This window comes from Centropristis striata, chromosome 18, assembly GCF_030273125.1.
Source record: "Centropristis striata isolate RG_2023a ecotype Rhode Island chromosome 18, C.striata_1.0, whole genome shotgun sequence".
NCBI classification, from domain to species: Eukaryota; Metazoa; Chordata; class Actinopteri; order Perciformes; family Serranidae; genus Centropristis; species Centropristis striata.
Genome location: NC_081534.1, coordinates 24500751 through 24522063, shown reverse-complemented (window position 1 = coordinate 24522063; position 21313 = coordinate 24500751). Strand labels below are relative to the sequence as shown.

Here is a 21313-nt window from a genome sequence, read left to right as displayed (position 1 = left end):
ATCAGCCAAGGGACATATACATAAGGGCTGTAATGTTTAATCCAAAAAGTCTTGCAATTTAGCATTTAATGTCTTTTGACAAAAAATGTGCAATGAGCTCTGACAGCTTGAAATTAATGCCAGTGCCATTCATTTTACTCACACGTTCCCTGTCAAAACAGCAGCGTAAACAAGACAAGGCACCCAAAAGCTCTAATAGGAGGAGACAGAGGAACATGATTTTTTCCACAGATTATCTGTTTTATACATTACTGTCAGGATATAGTGACATTTTCAACAAGTATGACAAGAACCAACTGTAGCTTTAACACCAGTGAACCTTTTCAACACTTTATATTTAATATTTTATCTGAAAATATGAAAAGCATGCCATTTAGGTCATCATATCACAAGTTAAGTCACAAGTCTTACTTACTTCTTACTTCCAAGCCTCAAATCATGTATTATCTGTCAAGTCAAGTTGCAAACAGAGACTTGTGGTGGAAGAAGTATTCAGATCTCTTACTTAAGTAAAAGTACTAATACCACACTGCAGAATTACTCCACTACAAGTAAAAGTCCTGCATTCAAAGCTTACTTTGGTAAAAGTACAGCATTGAAATGTACTTAGATTGTTTTATATATTCCAAATATATTATCATATTATTATTATTATTGATGCATATATGTAAGCAGCATTTTATTGTTATCTGGGTAGGGCTCTTTTTAACTACTTGATATATTTTTATGTGGTTTATAAACATGTGTAATTATTTTAAATTGATCATATCTTTTCATCTTAAATCTCAACCTGAAAAGTTACTAAATGTAGTGGAGTAGAAGTATAAAGTTACATATGTGGAAATACTCAAGTAGAGTAAAAGAACCTCAAAATTGAGTAAATGTACTTAGTTAGATTACACCACTGCTGGAGGCTGCAGGCCTAATTGAGACTCTTCACAACATATTTTGTTGTTTCCTGATTTGACCACTAGATGACAGATTCATCCTGTTATCTTTTTGTTTGTCACAGCCCGCTTTTAGAGTGGAAGGCACTTAAAATGTCTCATTGTGAGAGTGTTATTAGTCACTTCTGGTGTAACAAAGAAATATTTACAACAATAAACAAATCCACCTGGGCGTCACTTTTATTAAAATAAGTCCACTTTATTTCTAAATGCCTGACAGTTTAAGTCCCTCAAAAAGCATTATGCATTAATTTAGTGTTCACAGGAAATTAAAAGTGATATAAATTTTGTCATTAGTAGTCAGTGATGGGGTTTTCTCAGTTAGAATTACAGGGTAAAAAAGCTGCAAAGCTTTTGTTCATCACCTCATCTGAGTTGTTAATGTTGTGAACTCATTAAAAGCTCTCTGGGTGAAATTAGCATAATGATGAATATGCATGTGGAACTGTTGTCTGGTTGACAGATATGACAGCTCAGTATCTGTCACACGGCTGAGTGACACACAGACACACGTACAGAATAACAAGTCAACTTGCACACTGACACATGGCGCCCACGCACACACACACACACACACCCTCACACACACACACACACTCACACACACTCACACACACACACACACACACACGTATATGTACACAAGGAGGGAGCTCAGTGTTGGTGTTGTGAGCAGAAGCCAGTCATCATCCTCCTCATCATCATCATTTTCTGCAACACAATCCCCCACCACATTACTCCAGGTCTTGCAGCTGTCTGACATTCGGCCATATGGTGTGTGTGTTTGTGTTTGTGTGGCAGAGTATGCGAGTGTAAATGACTGAATGTTTGGGAGTCGGGGTGATAAAGCTGTATCTGTGCGTGGGAAAGTGAGAAGAAGGGAGGGAGACTGGCAAGCTCTCTGATAAGGACAGGTACAGAATACAGAGAGGAGTTCATTCATGCTCACACAAGAGAGCGAGCTGAATGACCTCAACCTCGACCTCACAAGCTTTGATTTGTACACATCTGTCAACGTGGAGGTCCACTGTCCAGCTGGAAACACCCGGAGTAGAGAGTGATAAAATAGCTGTGAGAGGTTGATTTAATGTGACTGTAAATCCATTTGGATAAAGCAGCCTTGAGTGTTGGGGAACTAATGATTATTGTTTTCTAGGGCTGAGGTTACTTTGACACGATAAACTAATCTGGCTGTCTGACAAACATTCATTAGAAACGCATTTAGGTGGCACAAGCAATCACTGTTAATGTTAGTATGTTATTAACAGAGAGGCAAAGTCCTGACATCATATCCAGACTGGCTCCACAAACTTCTGTAACTCAGTGAATGAGCAAAAAATGTTTGAGTTTACTGGCTGCTACCAGACTATAGGCTTTATAGTAAGATTGGAGATTTTGGCCGTTGCATGTTGTTTTTGTGCAACAAGTACGTACACAGAAAAGATTTGTAGCTGGATTGATGCTACGTCATCAGCCAATGCTAGCACTAGCTAGTGTAATGTTCTGATGTTAAGGTTATTTATTTAATAGAGAGCAAACAAAACTAGAACATTTTGAAAGGGCCACGGGGGCTACTGCCGGTGTGTGTACACTATAATGAGATTCTTCAGAGAATTCAAACTATGCCCTTTAACCTCAAAATATGTGTGTGTGTGTGTGTGTGTGTGTGTGTGTGTATAGGTCTACTTAAAATCACATGAAGTTACCTGTGTGTGTGTGTGTGTGTGTGTGTGTAATTAAAATCACATAAAGTTACCTGTGTGTGCGTGTATGAAGCATACATATGCATGTGTGAGGAGTGTGCGCACTTTAGTGCATGTGTGTGTGTGTGTGTATCTGTAACTGTAATCACATCAAAGATCAAAGGCAATCAGATCAAAGCAATCAACAGAATTAACTGCAGCTGTTAATGTTCCGAAAGAGTGACTGCAGCCAGAGGTGGACAGACTCGAAAGCATTTTTGTCAAAAGCATAAAACCTATCATTGATCCGACTTCACTTTGAGCGTCCCGAGTTCTTCCTGAACGTCTACATATGATTTTTTTTAAGAAAAATTAAAAAATAGCTTTGTTAGAGCGATCTAAAAAACCTGTTCCATCTTCCTTTTTTTCGAAATCTTCCTGCGTCTTTAAAATGGTGGTTGGTGGTTTTGGTGGCGCATCTTTGCGTCGTACGCCCAAACTATAACTCTGACAGCTTTACCAGAGGATTGTGAGTGAGAAGACAAATTTTCCTACATTTCTATGTATAAATTATTTCTGTAGAGTGGAATTTGCGGCCTGGAGCGCAGTTTTCAAATTTATTTTTTGACAGTTTTACCTCTCCCTCTACACTCTGAGCGATGACATCACACACTGTGACACGAACATTCCGTGCAATACACACCCATTATAATCTCAGAATTTCTCCAAAAATGATCATGGTCATTGAACAGGGATTGATAAAAAACTATATGACCTATCGAAACGTGGATTAATACACCGATACACAAGACTTGTGTCTACTGTTTAAAGTTTAAATGGAGTCTCTAGGTGAAATTATGCCAGAGAAGTAGACATTTAAAAATCTCCAATGATTGTTCTTTTTCGCTCATTTTTTGTCGGCCGTCCCATTCATTTCAATGTAAAATTTTGAGCAGTTTTTCGCGACTTACGTCGCAAAAAAATCGTATTCTGTAGAGAAAAGTAATAGCACACCGATCCCGATCAAAACGCACGTTTTGATATATAATTTGTCCTGCAACTCTTTAAATTGTAGGACTAGTAGCAGGACGAAAAGCGTCCGGAAGAGGAATAAGAAGAAATCCACAGTATAACAGTAGTGCTCGGTGTGATTGCCCCGAGGCCCTAATTAAGTATTTTTGTAGACCAAACTGGAAGTAGCAACACCATTGTGTCTATTTAGAATTTGCCTATGGGATTGTTGCATTTCATTTTTGATCATTGCAGAAAATAAGCTTTATGGCAAACACACATTTCTGATGTTGACATGTTTTGTTCGTCAGGAAAATCTCACAAGTGAACACAACTTTTATGATGTTTGAAGCGTTAATGCAGCCTACAGAAGTAAAAAGCTAATGTTATGCTATAGCTAACTACTCCACGGTCACATGACTTGACTACTATTTCCACCATTACCAAATTCCATGGCAAATAGGCCATTATTATTAACCCTAACCCTACCCGGGGAGCATAGGACCCTTTTTGGGAAAAAACGGGGAACACAGGACCTGGGGAACATAGGGATGACCCTGCTCCAGACGGTCTCCGACAAGCTAACCAGCAGTTTTGACATGCTAGTGAAACCATAGCCTAATAAATTGTTTATTAACCTAATCTACAATTTACAAAAGTTTACAAGAGCACTGAAAAAACATGACTAGAGGCTGTAAGGTGGACTAGTAAGACTGCCCGTATCCAGCATGTTGACATTTAATGTCTCGACAACCACTGTCGTGTCATTTATCCACTTGTTACCAACTGATTTTTAAGGACACGTAAAAACTTCACAATCTGTGGTTTTACCATCCCATTCAAAATCTTTAAGTCCTTGAGTTTGAGAGGACAGACCCCAGGGCGCTAACACGCTAACTTACTTTCTGGTTTAAGAACTCAGGCCCAAAGGTTGTACCAGACACATGATGAGAGTGGAATTGGCCAAATGGCTCTGCAGAACAGAGGAGGCTGCAGAGATAACACTCTGTCCATTTGTTTCACTTTGCCATTTAATTAATTGTTCATATCAAAACCGTTTGCAGCTTTAAAGATCGTCTTCGTAAGGTTGTTTTCTAGGCTTCATGGCTGTTTTCTAGTGATTGTGATTCGACAAATCACTCTGTCATCGCAGTCATTTGAAAATAATTACAGGCCATTTAGCTTTAAAAACAGGAAATGATTTTGTGAAGATGAATAATCCTGCTGTGTCAAAATAACAACATTATCTGTGACCACAGGAAAACAAAACACGAGAAATAATCACACATTGGTTTAATGGGTAGCTGAATATTTGCTGGCCAGCAAGTTGACATTTTAACACAAGATTATTCACATGTATCACTGGCAAAAATGCTCAGTTGTAGGAGAAAAAAAAACAAATCTCAGGAAATAAATTCTACCAAGATGACAACATAGTACATTTAGAGTCACAATGAGCATAATAAAGTGCTCACAGTCATTGTTACCCACGAAATGATGACTTCATATAAAGGCCACCAGAGGCCCTCTCAACACACCCACTCCTAATCCTGAAATACCTGCCCGGCAGCTTTAATTAACGGCTGCAGCACCCTGCCAAGCCAGACCCCCCCCCTGCACTTCCCAGTCTCCTCGCCAATGCCTCCATTCCAAATGGAGCTGTAGCTTCATGCTCACAGCGAGCCAGAAAATTGACGGAGAAAATAGACTCTAAATCACACATTCAGATGCAGCAGTGTAGGTGGAAGGTTTCTTGTACAGCCAGATCTAACATTGAATCATTTTGTCCTCAATCTTCTCATGCCACCTGTGGTTGCGCTGTGCTTTTTAAAGCTACCTGTGATCTCAAGAACCACCTCCATCTTTCCTCCTTAACAATATCTAAAAAACAATCTGAGTGGGATGGGTTAGTCTGCTGCAGAAACATCTCTCCTTGCGAAAAACAACAGCAACAGAGGCCTGAATTCATTGTTTTTCTATCGTGTCATTTTTCAGTTCACAGTCACTGTGTTCGGGAAAGAGGAAAAGTAGATTGATGGTAAAAAATGATGTAGCTACTACTTCATGACTAAGAACAATTCAACACATAAAGTATGTATAATTGATGTTCTTGTCAACTTCAGAGGAAGCTAACAAAACACAACCGTAGTATTCGTAAGAAGTTGTTTACGCATCGTGATTAAACCTACATGAGACCTTGTGTAATTCTAAGTTACCCTACCCCTAACTCTAAAGTTTCATCAACCGTTTGATGTTGGTTTTGCTAACTAACCAACTGATCAACAACCTTTATCATTTTCCCACCAATCCACGCTAAATTGAACAAAACACATGATTCTCGACCACACAGCAGGGTGTCAAACCCACAGTCCTGGGGTTATTAGCCCCATGACTTCCAACCTGAGCTAACCAGTCAGTTGAGAAGACAACCCTCCATGTGCTTTTTAGTGTTAACGTTAAGCTAGATGGACGTAAGGAAGGGCACTGACCGATCATATCATCACAGGGTGTGTCTTGTTCAGAAAGGCAGTGGGATCCATAATAACCCCGCCAACCAGTGCAGTGCAAGCTAGCCACATCTGCAGAGGTAGTTATCGCATGTGGTCTGTTTTCTCTGTTAGAGGAAATGTCAAAAAGAATTAGCCATACATGTTTGAGTTTCCAGACTCAGAGGAGTCACCAAAATCTTCATATTGTTTGTTAGCTGGAAACTGGCTGACACAATATTAGTGGTTGTGAATAATACAGTAATATCTGCTACGATGTTAAAATGTGTCTTCTCTCTCTGTACTTATAAGTCTGCCCAATTCAGTTGTTATGAGACTATTGATTTGGTGTTTATCAGAGCCGATCATCCAATGGGTGAGCACCCATGGTGTTTACATGCAATGCTTTACTTTTAAGCTGTCTTCTATAGATACTATAGAACTTCTATAGATACTATAGAACTAACCAGGAACTTTTTAGTCCTCTCCTTAGACAAGTAGTTTTGTAGCCTAAACCAAACAAAACAGGGGTCTTTTATTGAACCTAAACCCAATGAAACTGAAAGTGAAATGTAATGAAAAATCAAATGCCCATTAAATGGTCTGATAACAACCTATTGTACCTGCTGGAAGGTGGAGCATACCATTGAATGGGCTGATAACAGCCTACTATAAAGTAGAGCTAGCCTCTTCTTGCCCATAGTTAGCGGATAATAAGCGCTGATAATCACCCATTCAACAGTGTGGCTCTGTGCTGGAGGCTTCAGGTTTCTTTTGCAGCTTTTGATTGGCTTTCAAAGTTGTGATGTACCAGATCTTATTTGCCTGGCATATGTTTGAATTTCACATTGGAAAGAAGTGCTCAGACATTTTGTTCTTTCGTAGTGGAAGATGAAAATGGCTCTCTAGTGGCAAACTTTGCACCAAGACAAGTCAGTATAGTCAAGGTCAGACATTTTTGAGTACAACAAAATCAGAAAATCACATTTCTGAGTCGAGGGGGACTTTGATATTGCTTTATCACATTTCCTCACATTTTCCTCCCTTGCACGTCCTCTACTGCATCCCAAAATAAATGCTTGATGTTGACAACAAAACAACTAGTAAACAGTTTCTCTTTCCAGGGTCCATGCAGTTATTATCACTGCACTTCAATTTGGAAAGACTAGCGCTTGAGGCTTGCAAACTAAGACTTAGGGGATTTTTAAGTAGCACGTTAAATCATCACAGAGCCTGTGCAATTTTAATGAGTTAGTTCTCCGATGCTTCCACCTTTGTATGCACAAGAAACACACCTGATTGCACTGATTGCATCACATAGCAAGTAACATGTGTAGCTCTGAGTGTGTGTGTGAATTTTATGCTTTAAAAGAGTTTCAATGTAAGGAAGAAGTCCTTAAAGCTGCTCTTATCAATATTTTAAAGGGATCAACTGAGAGCATGAATATATAATGTGAAAGGGGTCGCTCGTAGCAATGAACCAGCTCAGCTCTGCAGATCTTTTTTATCTAAAGAGCCTTTGAGGATCCTTTTAAATCACTGTTTTCCTTTTATGACCCTTTTGAACGAGTATAATTCCATGATAACTAAGCGGCTTCTGTCAGCGAATGAAGATGTCCTGTGATTAAAAAGCCCCAGAACAGCTACGACACTGACTTGAGCTGAGATTGTTTTGTCGAAAGCAGCCGCGCTTGCATGACTCAAGCGTGTATTCGTCTATTTTTAATCACTGCCAAGGAAGACACAGTGCTTGTCGGAAGCATGGTGAAATGTGTTTTTGTTGGTGAATCACTGCATCAGCAACTTGTCTCACAGATCAAGCTTTAATCCTGCCTCCTTCCTTTCAATCGTGTTAGAAACACTGAGCATGTGCGTGCTTCTGCATTTGAATGCACTATGTATGGGAAGGAAGAGGGGGGGCTTTCTGTTTGACAATTAACCACACTTCTTTTCTACTTGTGCTGTCATCACAGAAGCTGGAGCTGGGCCCAAGCAGCAGGGGGGGAACATATACTGAATGCATCTACGCAGACATGCAAGAGATCAGTAGAGATTCAGCTCAGTTGGATCATACCTTCTCCTTTCTAATATCTATTTTTTCAACCTCGGCCCCCAAATCCCATCAGAGTGTGTCCGTATCCTGGCCAACCATTGGCTCGTCTCTTCCCACACCCCCCTTCACCCCCCCTCCCCTTATGAAGTTGAAAAATCATCAACACAACAACTCTAAAGTCTCTTCAGGACAACCGGCATTATTTTCGGTGAGGAAATGTTCTGTGTTTGTGCGCACGTGTGGCGGGGGCGGTTGAGGAGGAGTGTGTGTACGTATATATATACCCAGATAGGTGTGTGTGTGTGTGTGTGTGTGTGTGTGTACGTGCCCTTATGTGCATGCTTGAACGGGGTCCAACTCCAATGCACTTGTTCTTCTGCAGGGTGCTGTGATGTCATCCTCCCACCTCTCCACTGTGTTTTCACACCAGCGTGAGTCACATTGCTCCAGCTCTCTTTGCGGGGAGGTGTGTGTGTGTGTGCGTGTGCGTGCATACTGTGCCAAATGGGGGGTATTTTGAACTTGAATTCTGTCTATGCCTCTGCCTTTTCAAACATATCTTAAAAGAGTTCTCTGTAAGTTGCTGCGCTCTACAAAGGGAGGCTGGGATCATGAGGATCAGAGTGCAGCGCGGCTTTTGACAGGCAGCTCAGATGTTAATCCTCCGAGAAGCCACCTGCCTCTTTACCACATGTAGAGATGGAGAACAATTTATATATATATTCTATATATATTCCTCTCTAGCAGTGCACTCTCTTTAATATATAAGTCTCTTAATAACTAATACATAGCTGGTAATGGAGTTTGCACAGAGCATGCACAATGATAACTCCCACGAGAAAGACTTCTACAAAGTTGCTTTAGCTGTATTGGAAATAATCCAGCTGCATTAAATGAACAAGAAAATCAAAGGACAAAACTGTTGTTTGCATGACTTGCCAGATTGAAAGTGACATGTATAAAGGTACAAGAAGAAAGGAAATTTGCTTCTATGTTTTGCTTTTATTCCTAGCTTTCATTCAATAGATCCAACATGCTTCTGGCATCCCGTTAAAGCTGCACCCACAAAATATACACACGGTAAATAAATGATGATTTATGCTTCCTTAATCTTGTCTTTGCTATGTTTGATTTAGCAACTGGCATTCAACTTGGTGGACAAGACTTTAAGGCGTGTTCAAATAGAGCTGATTGCACAGGGCTTGTGATGAAGTGGTTTATTTGTCTGGCTCTAACTGCTTCAAGCCGAGAACATCTGAGCCACATGCCCTGGGCTTCAGACGCCAACATGTGCACTGGTTAGAGTAAAACATCCATAGTTGATATGATAAAATGCGGTTTACAGCAACTTAGAACGGGTTGTATGAAAAGAAATGCACTGGAATTCATAGCTATACCATGAAATCTTGTGAGGAAACAACTTAGTTTGAAAACCAAATAGATTTACTTCGAGACAGTATTTGTTTCCTGTTGGAATTTATATACAAAAAAAAGTTATTTAACTACCTTAAACAAATCATTTTTGTCCCTTAACCTAACCAAGTAGTTCCATTTCATAGCGTTGTTTTGTAACTGATGTTTATTTTGGCCATCTTGTGGCAGCATAAGGCATAGCAGCAGATTTCCTTGTTTGATGATGTCATCTGAAAGCGTCTGTTGCTCTTTTAACAAGCATGCATCACCTGTGGTGTGTGTTACTATTTCTTTAAGCTGGGCTTTGAACTCATTGTTGATATGTACATTTATTTACAACTAATATTTCTGTTAATGAAAGGAGCATTTAGAGTATATTTGAGAGCAATGTTTCTATAGAACAAAAGTTTGTAATGCATAAGCTTCCTTGTATTTTGATGAGCTCATTTTATGTATAGCACGTTTTTTTCCACATATGATGTGGAGGATTATGCTTCTAATAACGATATACTGGATGTCTATTTCTCAGTTGTACACTACTCAATTTGGCTTCAGTACAGAAAGTGAGTTCATACTTCTCGTCAATGTGGTAATTTGGGGAGGATTTAATCTCACTGTTGACATCAGCACAAACATTAACAATGTGAGCAACCGTTCATACAGACTTCTTCATGAGAATTGGCGATCATCTGATCATTTTCTAAAGTGTTTATCCTGCTCCATTGAGTTTCTAGCGTCATTATCATGTCAGCATTTTAATTTATCTGTGTTTTATGATGAAATTCCTGCAAAAATAATGACATTTCCATCAGCCATAGCTGTACTTAGTATGGGACTCTGCTAATGATGAAATGTTAGTGGACTAACAATGGGGGACTCAGCTGCATGTGGCCGGTACCAGTGTGCGTAAGCGTCATGGCACTGCATCACGCCTTCTCAATTTAAACCAATTAAGGGCATCATACGGGGAACTTCATTATGTTTTATCTACTATAGAGATAAAACCCAAGAGGGTACTTTTGCTGTGTTTTTTTTTCAAACACAGGGGCACTAAGAGCAGCAGACGCCCTGATTTGTACTTTTTTTTCTTTTTAAAGTAGTGAATGGACAAAACATTGCCAGTTGCTGTTCCAACATAATCTCTTAGAAAGGCATATAAATGGCACTCTAAGGGACATTTCTTGTGTTTTTTGCGTGTCGTTTTCATTCCCAACTCATCACAAATCAAATCAATCCAATCAAAATTACTTTATTTATCCCAGAGGGGAAATTAAGTTAGTCTGGTAACTCTGGAAGAATGAGACAATCTGATGGCTGTGGGAGCGAAGGATCTTTTGAATCTCTCCGTCCTGCAACGGAGAGAGAGGAGCCGTCCACTGCTGTTTTTTTGATCCATAAAGGTTTTGTGTAGCGGATGATCCGGGTATTTCAAGATGGCCTGGAACATCTTGACAGGTCATCTCTCCACCACCTCCTCCAGTGTGTCCAACCTGGCTCCAACCACAGAACCAGCTCTTTAGACCAGTCTGTCCAACCGCCTTCATCTCTGTGTGTGATGCTGCCTCCCCAGCAGACTGCAGCATAAAACAACACACTACCACCACAGACTGATAAAACATCTGCAGCATCTTACTACAGATGTCCAGAGATCTGAGCTTCCCTAAGAAAAAAAGGCGGCTCTGACCCTTTTCATAAAGAGCGTCAGTGTTGAGGGACCAGTCCAACTTATTATCCAGGTATACACCTAGATACTTAGAACTTGGCACCACCTCCATGTCCACCCCACAGGTATTCACTGGCTGAAGGGGGGCTTGAACCTGCGGAAATCTATGATCATTTCCTTAGACTTTGAGGTGTTCAGGAGGCGATAGTTCTTGTGACTCCAGTCACTGAAGGCTTTTATCAGATCCCTATATTCAGATTTCTGTCCATTCCTGATACACGCCACAATAGCAGTGTTTTCGGAGTACTTCTGGATGTGGCAGGACTCAGAGTTGTATTTGAAGTCCGTTGTGTACAGTGTGAACAGGAATGGAGCCAGAACAGTGCCTTGTGGAGCCCCTGTGCTGCTCATTTGTGTCCCAGAAACACAGTTCCGCAACCTGACATACTGTGGTCTTCCTGTCAGGTAATCTGTGATCCAGGAGATGAAGGACAGATCCACTCCCATCTCCGTGAGCTTGTTTTTGAGTATGTTGGGTTGGATGGTGTTGAATGTGCTTGAAAAAATCAAAAGCTCAAAGTCGCAATTTTAAGTTTAGTCTATTTTGTCATGTTCACTCCTTTCAATTAGATATAAAATTTCAATCCAGTTGTGTTATGTTTAGTTCTAACATTAACATTCATATCATAACATAAAATAAAGCTGAGATTAACAGACTCAGAAGTGTATCTAACTATATAACGATAAGAATTAACCTAATTTGTATTTTTTTAAAAGTGTATAATAAAAGCAATAACCTGCATTTTGTTTATATATCTGATCTAGCAAATTAAAGTTAAATAATTTCAATTGGATATACATTTGCAATTTAAACAAAAAAACACATTTTAAATACACAGAATGTATTAACAGTCATTTTAAAAAGTCTGAAAAAAATTCTTGGAGTTTAAGTTGTCAATAAGTCAACAAGTTTTTTTAATTTTTTTTTATTTGTTTCTTGTCTTTGTTATTGTTGAAAATGTTGTAAAACGAGATGATGCATCTCAAGGGGTTTAACCTAATAATAAAATTTTCTTAATGAAAGTCAAGTGTGTTCCTGTTCTCCTCCCTACACAGAGTTTCTCCCCTTTTTATGCTACATCATCTGACTTACTTGCTATAAGTGTATTGTTATTGGTTGAAATGACACTAGAAAAGCAAAAAATGTGAAGCAGTAACATTCAAAATTGTTATTCAAACTCCATTTGGTGTTACCAGGCTGCCTGTTCTCCTCCTGTCTATCCTAAAATGTCTGCCAATCACCCAGCCAAGCGAATAAACTCCACCAGTTTACTCTTCAAATAACAATGTGCAACAAAACACTAATTGCACACACACTCCAATCAAGACTCAGTGGTCTCCACTTATGAAAAACAAGCGCATCAAATTCTGTCTATTTTAAGAGCACACTGTCTGCATAATGGCCCTTAGTGGAGGAGACAAAAGAGCCAGTGTATGTGAAAACAACTTGTCGCCTTTCTTCATGTCAATCTCTATTAGTGTAGGAGCGCCGCTTGAGTGGAACTTTGTGAATGGGGCCCATTCTTTTCATTCCTCCACTTCCCGGGGCAACAGAGCCAGGAATTCCACCGCGCTCCGGCTCCGGGTTACAGCGGTCATGTATCCTATAGGTGGTCTCCCCTTGTCTGACTTCACTACTTGACATCTTAATATATCTCACATGGAACGTAACAGTCGTCTGCTGCAGAGGCACCATCAGATATGACAACATCACGTTTGATGCTGTGGTGTAAAAAGGCTGTAAAAGAGTCGGGGTCAAAGACTGAGCTTTAAAAACAGCCTCCCTCATTAAAATATCTTCTTTCCTCACAGGTCATACCACCAAGAGAGGACATGGAAGATAATAGTGGATTGACGTAAGTGCCAAGGCATGAGCTATAACTCATGAAGGCCTCCAACATTATCTTTGTCTAGCACCAATTTCAACATCTAAGCAAGTTTTAGAGTTTTGGTGAAACAGCTCCAGGGAGACTTAGCAAAATAGAAAATTGATATAAACACAAAAAACAAGTATTACATCCTTACAGAAACATGTTGTCTTTTTGTCACTTTTTGTTAATATCTAATTATTTGTTATTTGTTATTCAAAAGTCAGTTTCATTGAGTTTATCAGGAAATATAGTGCATCATTTCCTGTTATATACTGTTATGTGATTTGATATTTTAAAAAAATGTCAAATCGCTTTAAATGTATCGTGTTTTTTATTTTAAATCTCAGCCTGAAAAGCAACTAAAGCTGTCAGCTAATTGTTGTGGAGTAAAAAGGACAATATTTGCCTCAAATTGTAGTGGAGTAGAAGTATAAAGTTACATAAAATGAAAATACACAGGTCATACCACCAAGAGAGGAGATGGAAGATAATTGTGGAGGTACGCGAGTGCAAAGGCATGAGCTATAACTCATGAGCAGCAACATTATCTTTGTTTTGCACCAATTTCAACATCTAAGCAAGTTTTAGATAATGTGTTGATATTGGAGCTTTTTGAAGTAAAAGTTGGTAGAAAACACTTTATGTTTGAGTGTTATGTATGAAGGGAATGGAGGAGTTACTCCGAGTTGCAAAACATTCAAAACAAATTGGTGCAACAGCTCTGGGAAGATTTTGCAATATAAAAAAGATTGAAATAAACAACAAAAAAATAAGTATAACATCTTTGCAGAAACATGTTGCCTTCTTGTTGTTAATATTTAATAAGCTGTGGTATTCCAAAGTCAGTTTCATTGAGTTCATCAGGACACATAGTGCATTTTTTTGCAGTTTTTGTATACTAATGACAAAGAAACAGTTAATTATGGCATGGCCTATATAGCAAACAGTGTACAATAAGTATGTAGTATTGTATTGGGACACAGTCATTGTTTTATTGCATACAAACAGAGCAAACATAATTCAATACAATTCATCTCATACTATAAATAATTAATATATAGCATGGAAATGGGACGTTTAAGCTTGAAAAGGCCTGCACCCTAAATCCAACTACCCACACATAATACATTTGTTAATGCAGTACTGTGCATTCACACTGAAAAAAATGTGAGTGGACACTATTATCCCACAATGCAATGCACAATGGGAATAGAGGCTATTTTATTTTTAATTGTGAAGTTTTCAAAAGTGACTAATTAGCTGAAGAAATCCAACACATTTTCATCCCAGCTTGTCAGATAAAGGCGATTTGTCACGGCCCAGTGTGATACAGACAAACACGAAACCCCTTTGCTTTGGTTTTGTGTTTCATGTGTCTGGGACAGTGTGTCATTTGTGACTGTGCATAGTGGCTTTTCAAAATAAACTTCCGTATTCAAAGGAAATGTAATAACTTAAGACAACAAAACCACTAGACTAAGGTTAGGGTAAAAGAGCAGGGTTGGGCTTGAAAATAACATCTTACACACTTAACTTCTTACACAGTTACACACGTTGACTCCAAATAAGTCACCTGGGTCAAAGTCCAGGGTTTGTTTGACACATCCACCTCCACTCCCTGTGAGAGAGACTGGGCTGATGAAGACCTACAAAACAAAACAGTTGACTAAGCTGCCAAGAAGTGACTGATTCACATTATTTACAGTTTTTCTGTCTGGATCGGTACTCTTCAGAAGGAAATACCTTAGGTTGAGGTATTAGAACACAAAATCGCAAGAACATTTTCATATTCTTATTTAAACTTTCTCTTACTTTCTAATAGTCGTGGAAAATATTCCTATCCCTTAATTAAGTAAAATACTAATAACAGACTGCAAAATTATTCCACTACAAGTAATTTAAAACTTTAAGTAAAAGCACAAAAATATCAGCATCAATATGTACTTAAAATATCAAAAGTAAAAGTCCTCTTTATGCAGAATGGACCCACTCAGATTGTTTTATATATTCCAAATATATTATCAGATTATTTGTATTGGTGCATTTATGTAAGCAGCATTTACATTTTTGTAAAGATAGGGCTAATTTTAAACACTTAATTTACTTTTATATGATTTAATATTTTTTTTTAAAGTCTAATCACTGTAAATTGTAAAAAGTAGTAAAAAGTAAAATATTTGCCTCAAAATCTAGTGAAGTAGAAGTATAAAGTTACATAAAATGAAAATACTCAAGTAAAGTACAAATTTCTGCAGGATTTTCAAACTTGAAATCACTTCAAAGTAATGAAATAAACAATCCATTTGTGAAAACCTACACATGACTTCTACAACAGGTCTGGACCACTCAAAAAACTGTTTCTGCCTCCGAGAAAATTCAAAATAAGAGAAAGTTCGGAAAGTGAATTCAGCAAGTTCTCCTCAGTCATTTGTACAAGCCACTTTAGAACAAATCTGTTCGCAGGTGTGCTTCTTGTGTGAGGCCCAATGAGTTGGATTGGTGAATCCCTAAAGATCAGTAACATCATATCTATAATACTGTCTGCATACATTACTTGGTGGAATAAAATAGGGCTTTACAGTCTTGCAATTTCAGATGTAAACTCAGGGGAAATGAGCTGGAAACTGAGTTATGAGAGTAAGAAATGTCAGCAGCTGGTGAAGTGTTTGTTGCATCATTGACACACACACACACACACACACACACACGGATTCCTCTGCATCAGAAGTATTTTGAGAGGCTGCATAGTCTGCCTCTGCTCTTCACGGGGACTTTTCTTATGAATGGTGGAAAATGTGCCATTCATTTTTTAATCTAATAATGAAGTTAGAGTAGTTTATGGTGCTAAGAAGAGCTCATTTTACATTTCCCTCTAATATAAAACAGATTAAAGGCACCGGATACTTCTCAGGCAGTTCATAAAGAGATGAGAGATAAAGAGTTCTCAAGTTGTCATTATTTTCTGCCGCCCAAGTAACTGATGCCTCAAAATTTTATTGGCACGACAAACAGTAAGTCATTTATCGTGGCTGATGTGTCCTCTCCATACTTTAATCCATACGGAATTCAATTCTGTGGCTAACACAATTAGACTACTTGAGCTAATCCTGGGGGAGCAGTTTTTCACCAGAGAACAATACAAACCGCCCACGCAAATATCCGCCCCATGACAGAACGGGGTGGGTAGTGTTAGGACCCACAGAGCTACAGGAATGGAGAGGGTTTTAATGACGGTAATCTCTTTTCCTTTGTCTTTATTAGATTCTTACGTAATCCTGGATGACATTTTAGAATAATGGATGCATGGATGGAGAGTGGAAATGACAGGAAGGCCGAGGTAAATGTAAAGAGAGCGGCTAAACGAAGATGAGGACATGCCGTACTGCCACTGGAAGCTGAATTAATAATTATAGAGAAGAAAAGACAGACAGACTTTGCGGACAGAGAATACAGAGAACAAGGTTGTAACTATTCACAGGTGATTATGTAGGAGAGAGATAGATGAATTCCTGTGACTCCCATACCATTCACCCACTCCTGCTGGTACCTGCTGAGCTGCTTTAATTAGGGCAGTGTTCTTTCTCTTATCTAATTAAAATTTTATGCTGAAATAATTAATGTATGTGAGGAAAGCAAGCAGGTGGAATTTGCAAATGCTGGGCTCACAGCATTGAAGTTATTATCAGTCTTTTCACATGCATGGGCTAAATGCGTCATCGATGCTGTATTTATTCCTGACCAATTAATTTCATTGAGACTTTTAAATGAGCTGTTTGTGACATTTAATGTCTGCTTGGATCTTTTAAAATCATCTGGCACACGAGACTGTGATGTGTTTTATTATTTATGCTGTGATGCAAAGGCTGCCTGTCGGGGGGCATAAACACTATGGCAATGATACCTTGATAAACACAGGTTAGTCAGGTTTTAATAAAGGAGTCTCAGTGGTTGTGATCTCAGGGATGCTCAGAGGACATTATAGATTAAGTTTACCCCACGGTCACCAATTAATCATAAGTGGGAAAAAAGTAAGCACATTTACTCAAGTACTTTAAAAGTTAACATCTGTTTATAGCACAAGGCGTGTTTCCACTGAGTACTTTTTGATTACTTTTTGGAAACCCACTAGTTAGTTCCCCTAGGCTTCTGTTCCCATATAGGTACTTTTGTAGTGGCTAACCAACAGAGTTCAAATGTGACATAAATAGTTCTGCGACACTTCTGTGATTATTCAGCTAGTCCAAACAGTCGAGACATCAACATGGAAGGAGAGGAGATGGTTTCTGTGTTATTGTTTGTTGTGTTTGTACGCCTGGGCTTGGAGACCGTGCACCAGAGCTTATTTCTTTTAAAAATGGCGATGTAATGTTGTGGTTGTGTCGAGTTCTACTCAGGTCATATCCCGCCTCAACTGTATCCAATCAGCTTCGGCTGAATCCAATCAGTTAGTAGCGCTACAGAAAAGTACCTACCCGAGGCAGGTACGTGTTTCCACTACAGCCCAATACCCGGAATGCGGCGGGTCTCACTCGCTGAAACGCCCCTAATTTGAATATGAGCTATCCAGAGCGGTCTTTTGAGGGGACTTTTTTTCTCCCCTGAAAAAAGCCTGGTTGCTGATTGGATAGAACGCCAAGCAGGATGTGACGTAGCACTCGATGCCACAACAACACGCGCCATTTCTAAAAGCCGGCGAAGCAGTGTTGCTAACTTGGCGACTTTGTTGCTATATTTAGCAACTTTTCAGACCCCCTTAGCGACTATTTTTTTTTTTTAATTACTGGCGACAAATCCAGCAACTTTTGGGCTCATCCTCTAGGCTGTCTGTCCTACTGAACTATATTAACCATATTAGTTGATGAACCATACTGTTGATATCTAGTAACTGTCATTGATGGGATTTACTTAACTGCAGTGAAATTAGCAATGTTTCTGATGCAGTTGCATCCTTTTTTGAGGTCAATGGGAACTCCTGGAGTAGTATCACAGCTGTGTAAAGCAGAGTTTTAAGATGCTCTAATCTGTATTTTCATCTTAACAATGGATCAAATGAATGTAAACGGTTCCACTTGACTCTCTAGTTCCAATTAACTATATAGTATGTTTTAGTGTCTTTCAGCTCACATAAAAGTCATAACTTTTTGGTTCCAGAAATGGATGATTATTGTTTAGTCTAGCTGCCCTCATCAGCCACATTTCCAGGCACAGTGAGCAGCTGTTTCAGTAAAATAGACAGATAAACCCACCATGCACAACATAAAAATGGCAGTCAAAGTTAGAAACTAGCTGATAATCAAACATCTAGCAGCTCATGCCCGATTCATTTTGGAGTTAGTGGAGACCAAAACAAGGCTAAAGGGGAGTGAATATTAGACTTGGCTGACGCTGATGAAAAATGATCCTTCAGCGGTGTTCAGCACTCTTTATATTCCAGGTTCATCTTTAATAAAGTCTCTGCTCACTTTCTCTTTTATCTGCTGGTATCAATCTCTCAAGGTCAAACACAAAAAAGAAGTTAATAATGTGCTTAATGTCTGCAGTTAAAGTAACTGGCACTGCACTGAAAACTCTGCAAGATCTTTCCAACACATCGTTATATAAGAAAGCAGACTCCGTCCTGTCTGATTGTTCCCATCCTTTACATCAACAGTTTCAGTTTCTGCCATCTGGAGCCCTCCTCAGTCTTCAACAAGCTAAAGCCAATAAATGAAATCCCTCCTTTCTCCTTACTCAACTCTGTGAGGAAAAATAAGTTACTTTCATAACAGCTTTGTGCATGATTTATACATGTATTTCACTGCTGCATAATCAACTGACCCAATGGGGACAAATAGAATATATATATATATATATATAGAATATATATAATATGCATAAATGTATAAGTATATAATTGTATATATTTATATAAAAATAAACAGACAAAATAAAAAATGGAAACATAGAATGTAGACATTGTTGAGAAATGCATTGAGGAAACCTTTAAAATTAAATTATCTGACTCCAACAAAAAATCCTCACCTATTTCTGTGTGCCGATTGTTGGGGGAAAGGATGAGCAGGAGACGTCCAAGTTCTCAGTTTAACTTCATTTTATTACAATACGTCAAGAAATGTGCAGTTTACAGAGTCTCTGGGTTCAATCTACACGTCCCTGACATCGCATTAGGCTGGTCAGTTCATGAAGGTTGGACCAAGCTACTTTCCCTTGAACTCTTTTTATATCCTAACAGAGGTTTAATAAACAATGTAGGTTGAACTCTGCAGAAGTCGCCTCCTCGATCCGCTGATTTGTCAGTTTATTGCATACGTGGACACGTCATGTCACCAAGCAGAGAAGACAGTTATCTTTTCTGCTCAGCACACCATATCTGTGACCTGACCTGTTAACAAAACTTTCAAAACATAAACTCCTGCCTTGATAGGACTTGCAGAGATATTATTGGAGACACAGATTTTGCAACAAAACAATGAAACATAAAACATATCTTTTTGTGATTATAGAATCTTACTCTAAGTAGAGCAGAGGAAGTTTAAGCAGATGCCGTAAATTAATTTAGTTTAATCATAGTTTAAAAACAATATTAGCACATCTTGCATGCACAGAGAGGGCACACACACACACACACACACACACACACACACACACACACATAGTGAAATATGCATACATAGATAGTGATGTTCGTCACACAGAGACAGACAACAGAGACAGACTAACAGATTATTTCTAACAACATGTGTTATATATGTTACAATTCATAAGCATATATATAGCATCATTTCAATAAAAACAAACACAATAAAAGAACAGTAATAGGCTTAACCTCAGACTTATATATATGATGCTGTTCAGACTCTAAATATTTAATGATGGATACATTTTGATTGATAAATGATTGATTAAGCAAGCTATAACAATCTTTACATTTATAAATCATTATTTATTGGCTACATTTAATCATAAAACTTTTCAGGGGCGTCCTTGCAGAGTGCCACTGACCCCGCACTTTGAGAAACACTGTGCTCCACAGTAAAGCTGTGCCTTATTATGACGTCATAAATCGGTCAGGATTTCTTATAAAGAGATCCCAAATGCATAATAAGACACTTTCCAGCTGGGATATGTGTTGTTTCTGATGGCTGTCTTGCTATACCTGGATGCAAACTGATTTAGATGAATGATGTAATAGCAGATATCTGGATTTCATCATGTGCATCAACCTGCCACACAAACACCAGTTGCTTGAGGAGAAAAGCTGTCGCTAAAAAGCCCATCCGTTTCTGTTGCCAGAGCAACGCCCCCCCCCCCCCCCCTTCTCGCTCTCTCCCATCCATATTTTTTTTGTTGTAAAAACTTTATTAAGGCAACATGGTGCAATACAAGACAATACACCAACAAAACGCCGTCAGGGGGTTTCAACAATTCAGAGGCAAGCTTTCATATAAAAACATTGTAAAGTGGACATAAATTCAAAGTTTTTATAGCTTTCATCTTGGCAGATTTCTTAATAGACTTAATATATTGCTTGGTTTCATTTTCAAAGACAAGAAAGAGAGGTTTTTGATTTGTTTCGCCATACAAAGTTAAATAGCATCTTCATCAATATTTTCTCCCATCCACATTCGCCAACAATCTGCCCGTTTGGTTCAACTCTCGCGAGACTACGATGCCCACTCATTCTATCTCTCTGAGTAATATCGCGAGAGTAGAACCCCGAGGAGTCGGGAGAGAGGCGGTGACCTCATCGTCGTCGCGAGGCGGAGCGAACCGCTGCAACTTTAGATGAACTTCTGATTTGAACAAACCGAGAGGCGGTCTGCACGGACAACAACACACACAAAAGGTGAAGAGATTCAGAGGTTTTTCTGCTACGAAGTCTTCACAGCCGGTTCGTTTTATCTCTCTCAGCAGTGACGGTTTGTGTACGTCGGTGACTGACCAGCGAGAGGTTTATTTTTCCTCTCGAAAACGCCGACAAGGTGGAAATTAATAAAGGTGAGTGCGCTGCCTCTCATCCCTTGGTCTTCTCACTGACTCGCAGTCCATATCAACACCGTTACTTTTAGGCTAACAGTCAAGTTTTCAAAGGTTTAGTCGATTTTAATGCGTTTCAGTATTTGAGCA

The 21313-nt window shown here is 39.0% G+C and overlaps 1 protein-coding gene across 5 annotated transcripts in view; it reads left to right on the top strand.

Annotated features, from left to right (window-relative positions):
* Nucleotides 1–20950: 20950 nt before the first annotated feature.
* Nucleotides 20951–21313, top strand: part of sipa1l1 (signal-induced proliferation-associated 1 like 1) — an 88903-nt gene continuing 88540 nt past the window's right edge. For all 5 annotated transcript variants that reach the window (XM_059355780.1, XM_059355779.1, XM_059355777.1 and 2 more), the window contains exon 1: nt 20951–21184. The gene's annotated coding sequence lies outside the window, so the exon portion shown is untranslated. The remainder of the gene's footprint in view (nt 21185–21313) is intronic.